General features: G+C 44.4%; 1 protein-coding gene across 1 annotated transcript in view; it reads right to left on the bottom strand.

The window, feature by feature from the left end:
* Positions 1–5,073, bottom strand: part of GAS6 (growth arrest-specific 6) — a gene marked incomplete at its 5' end in the record, with an annotated part of 42,094 nt that overhangs the window by 36,629 nt on the left and 392 nt on the right. The window lies entirely within an intron of this gene.

The following is a 5,073-nucleotide window of genomic DNA, read 5'->3' as shown; positions in this document are numbered from 1 at the left end:
GAATTTTGCACCAACAAGAAGAGATGCAGCAATTTATACCAGCTATATAAATCTAGCCCTTCCGCCATACTCTGCCAAAAGGCCATAACAAATCAGTATATTGAGAAGCATTTTCACAGCAAATAAAACCAGACTTTTGCCTGAAAGGAATATTCTATACAAGGATGATGACGTCTGTATTTAAAGATGGTATCAGTATTTTTTATGTCTAGACTACACAACATTCACTAAATTACTCAAAGAAATTTTACACTGCTTAACTCTCCCAGTAACTCCTCTCCTCTCCCCCCCCCCCCCCCCCCCCCATTCTGATTAGTATTTACAAATGTGTATCTACCTTGCTATTCTTAGAAATAAGACCTAAATATTGTCTGCCAAGCACCCCTCCTAAAAGGTCAGGGAAAAGTCTGGATGACTCCAGTCCGTGCATGCAGCTCGCCTGTGTTATCATGACCAAGTCACATAATAGAACAAATAAAGAAAACCAATGAGCCAGTAACACGATGAAAATCAACCAAACTGACCATTATCACACCCTATACATTGCTTCATCTGCATTTCAGCTTCTTGATAAACCCAGGCTAGCAGAAAGAACGCTGACATTGCCGGATGCTTTGTTAGGATCAGTAATTTTCAAGACATGACTGCAAAAAGCCCCAAAAAGCCTGGTCTGGTCTCACTGCTGCCCTTGCCACGAGTGGGAGACGGGACCAGACGGGTGGACGCAAGACCTCTTCAGTCCCCTTCAGCCCAAGTTACCCTTTGTGTACCTGACACGCCATAGATTTTAAGAGCAGTTTGGACGCAAGTCCCTCAAAAAGCAGGAGAACTTTTCACGTGCCTGCCTGTGACCCAGATGTTCAATCTGCACGCGTACAAAAACCAGCTGGCTTTCCAAGGTACTCTGCTGAGGGACAAATCCATAAACAGCAAACGCAGGCAGCCAGGCTGACCTACATCAGCATTTCTGGTGGGCCTAATGCCTTTCAAAGTGTTCACCATGGCGTTTTCAACCGTGACCTGCAGGAAGACCAGTAATTCTTCAGCAGTAACAGCAGCAAGGAAGATGTGCAGTGACAGATGCTGGATTGATAAACTGCGGTACCAAATGGCAGGGGGCTGCATTCAAACACCTTCCCTATGCTGAGCCTTTCAAAACAGAGAAATTCCTTGCACAAGGACACTTTTTGGCTGTATTTATTCTTCAGTGAAATCCAATCTTTCCAAGAACACCAGCAACTACACTCCCTTCTGCCCTTTGTTTTACATGCTTGGATGACCACATTTTTAGAACAGGTCAACCAAATTCCAGAGCAGTTTATCAGAGAGTTAACAAGCTGTAATACCTTGACTACATACCAAGGTCAAATATTTCCACAGTATTGCTTTTTATAAGGCCTCATCAACATTTTAAATAAGATAACATTCTTATCTCTATATCCCAAGATATTTTGCAACTTCATCCCATCTATCACACCTAGCATATCTTTTTAATAAATCACATTTAGAAACAGTCCTCATACCTCCCATGAACATGTTTTCCATCCTTATTTTTTCCCACCGCATTATCTTTTCATTTTTCTGTTTGGTATCTCTAGCATAAATGAAATTATAAAACGGGAACCATCCCAGAATTCTGCTGTAATACCTAAGGATGTTATAATCAGTTTCATGAAGAAGATAGGCTGCAAGACTCATTAACCCAGCTCACACTGGTTTTTACCATGTATAGTCACACAAATGGCACAGACATAGTTTTGTTCTGCCTCCTAAAAAAAAAAAAAAACCAAAACAATCTAAAAATGTTTCAATTGATCTTCCTTCCTCCAGTCTGGGTGAGCTGATATTTATGTTTTCCGTAACATAAAAGACAAAAGCTGCACTGACCTGCAGATGAATGGCTGTTTAGCCCCTCCTAACACACTATTCTTAGCAGCTGATGTCAGTAATGACACATGTGGCAACACCCGCACTCAAGTTGCAGAGAATGTGCATCTTCTGCTGACTGCCTGCAGATGTTGCTTTGGGAAGCTGATCCCTGAAACAAGGAAGGGTCGGAAAAAAGGTGCTCTGGGATAGGTACACCACAGCTCATTTCTATTTACTGGTCTGTCCAGGAAAGAGGTATCTTTCCGTAAAATGTTAACCTTAGCTAGATGTTGTCACTGGCTGGATCAAGCTATGGTTTCACGTGGGAAGCATCACGCAAGCTATGCTGCAGCCTTGCTTCATCTTACCTGAACTTCTGGAGCTGTCCGACTGAATCAATTAATGCAACTTCCTATCGTATCTTTAAGCCATAGGTCTTGAAATTCTCTTCACACAACCACAGGAGAGTTAAGAACGGCCAGGTTTGTATGGAAGACTCATACATTTCATTAGATCACCTGATGGGAGGGGGACAGGGAAGAGAGACGCCACTTTTGTGCTCACATCACAAGCCTTTCGTGAGGTCGAAAAGAGAAGCAGGCAGTTATTAACTAATCTCAAACCAACCTTCAGTTGTCAAGGCTGCAAGACCATTGCTCCCATGGGACAGTAAACAGCCAAGTGCCTACATCCATGCTCATCTGGTGCTTTAAAGCGTAAAACCTGGGAGATGCGCCAGCCTAGATGAGCGGTGCGCTGATGTGCTCCTCACAGCCTGCCTACCACAAGGTTAGCCACAGGGCTCAGCGCGGGGCGGAAAGTGCTGAAGCTGTGTCTTTCTGCTGCGGCCCAGGTAGTTAATCCCTGTGACCAGGTGCAGCAGGCAGAGACAAAAATTTCAGCCTCCTCAACTACAAGGAATCATCAGCTGCCAACAGCAATCTGTGCATTTCCCCGGTCAATAAAAAGTCCTCACTTTACCAGCACGGATTAGCCGCAGCCTGACAATACGCTGAAGCGTGACTGCAGGTCCTGTAATTCCTCAAAGTGCTAGGCATTGTTTGTCAACAGTTTTCAGCTTTCCTGAGTCAAGTCCATCTCAGCCAGCTTCCTTCTTCTGTGCCTCACAGGAGAGGATGTACAAGGCAGCACGGGTGCAATGACAGCACGATAGCTTCCTAGCCTGCAGGAAACGCTGCCATTACTTCAGGTGCATATCAAGGAGATGTGAAAAGATCAACTCAGATGAAAGTGCAGATGAGGAAAATACTCTGCCCACCAAATCCACATGCACTGCCGGAGGAGCAGTCACCTACGCCTTACAAAGCACTGAAGGTTTCTGATGTGTAGAGTAATGACAGCTCGCGTACATGACCTCTGCCACCACGCATTAGAAAACTGAGCAGAGACTGCTCCCTCCACGGCACATATGGATTGCCAAATGGATAGGAAGGGCCATAAATCCCTCTGGCAGTTGGCGGCACGCTTGCTTCCCAGTGAAACTGAAGCAAAGTAACAGCCAGGAGGAGGACATACTGCACCTAACAAGCAAGTTCATAGCTCTTGGGAGGCTGGAGTCTCAGAAAAGGTAAGATCTTATGTCACTGCAGACCTAAAAGTATTATAAAATAAACTACTTTGGTGTAGAAGTACATGTAAAATAAGCAAGGAGGCACAGACACAAGAAGCTCATCTAGCCTTACTGATACTTCTTCAGAGGTTTTCAGACCTAGAGAGACCTAGCAGCAGTAACAAAGGAAATGCACCAAAAAAAAAAAAATCAAAATCATTTGCAATGACAGAACGTTTGCATTGTCCTGCAAAACATGCTTAAATGGCATGACTGGATCTTAAAGAATTTATGTTACACATGAAAAGATTTTAAACCAAAGTGATTTCACTATTTTCACGATAGAACTGTGTATTTTTTCCAATATACAAAATAAGTAGTAAATATTGTTAAAAATTCCTGACACACTTACACAGTCTACCACCCTCTAAACCGCCCTACCAAAGCATCGCCTTTGGCTACTTTCTTGGCCAGGAGGCAGCTAGCAAAACTGATGACCTCAGATCACCTTTTTTCCAGAATGCTACAACATCACATTTGGGATATTTTTTCCTGCATTCACTGCTATATGGTGAATATCTGTACTGAGCTTAAAGTTACATTATTCAACGTGAATATGGAAATAGTTGTGCCAGCCATTCTCATCACATTACACTTACCCATATTCTGAATTAGCTCGGTTTTACAGGACAGAAGCAAACATTGATGTAACTACAGGTACATGTAAGAGGTGTACCATTAAACGCTGCCTGGGCAAGTGCTCCACATTGCGCTCTGACTGACAGACTGTCAAAAAGAAAAGCCAGCATCACAACGTTTCTGCCGTACTTACTACTGCCTGTGACAACAAGCTACTGCACTGCATCACTGCATACCCAGCGCTGAGCCTGCTAATGAAGCACACATGTCAAGACTTGTCTGATCGAAGCATAAAACATCTCCGCAGATGAGTCCCTCCCTTGCCTGGAGGGGGTGTGCCGGTGCACACACACACACACACACACGTACACACGACTCTCTCTGTCCTGTCTCCTCCCCAGAGCATCGCACCATTAACAGGAACATGCTGTGCATTAGCAAGCTTCAGTCTGAACACCAAGAAAATCCACTTCCCACTGCTAAATCAATGCCAGATAATCTCTGCAATGAGAACAGCTTGCCCTAAACAGCACAGAGAGGAGGTGTAAAGTAATTGGAAGAGTAAGCCAAGCCTAGTAAAGCAACACAACTGCATCCACATGCTGTCCAAAGTGAGAAGACTGAAGTGAAAGCCCTGAGAAGACTGAAAAAGTCAGCTCCGCATGCGGTGTGCAGGCTGTGACTGTGAATCCACGCTAAGTGTCAGAAGCGCAGCAGTGCCACGTTCCTGCACACAGGCGCTCCTGCCGTTGTAGCGACACGTCCTGAACCTACTGATTCCAAAACACTGACCAAGCTGAATATGGCCCAAAAGGATTAAAGTGTGTTTATGACACACTTTTTCTGAGAAACCCCTATTCTGACATGTGCCACAACATTAAGGGGATTTTAAATACAGCTGGGATGGGAGGCTGAAGGAAGGAGGAATGGTAAGGTGTCCTGACAGAGAAGCCATAGCATTGGGTCACACCGGTCTTACTTCACGGATTTACACC

This window comes from Cariama cristata, unplaced genomic scaffold (assembly GCF_000690535.1).
Source record: "Cariama cristata isolate BGI_N322 unplaced genomic scaffold, ASM69053v1 scaffold5654, whole genome shotgun sequence".
NCBI classification, from domain to species: Eukaryota; Metazoa; Chordata; class Aves; order Cariamiformes; family Cariamidae; genus Cariama; species Cariama cristata.
The sequence above is the reverse complement of the archived record's forward strand: the minus strand, read 5'-3'. Positions and strand labels throughout refer to the sequence as shown.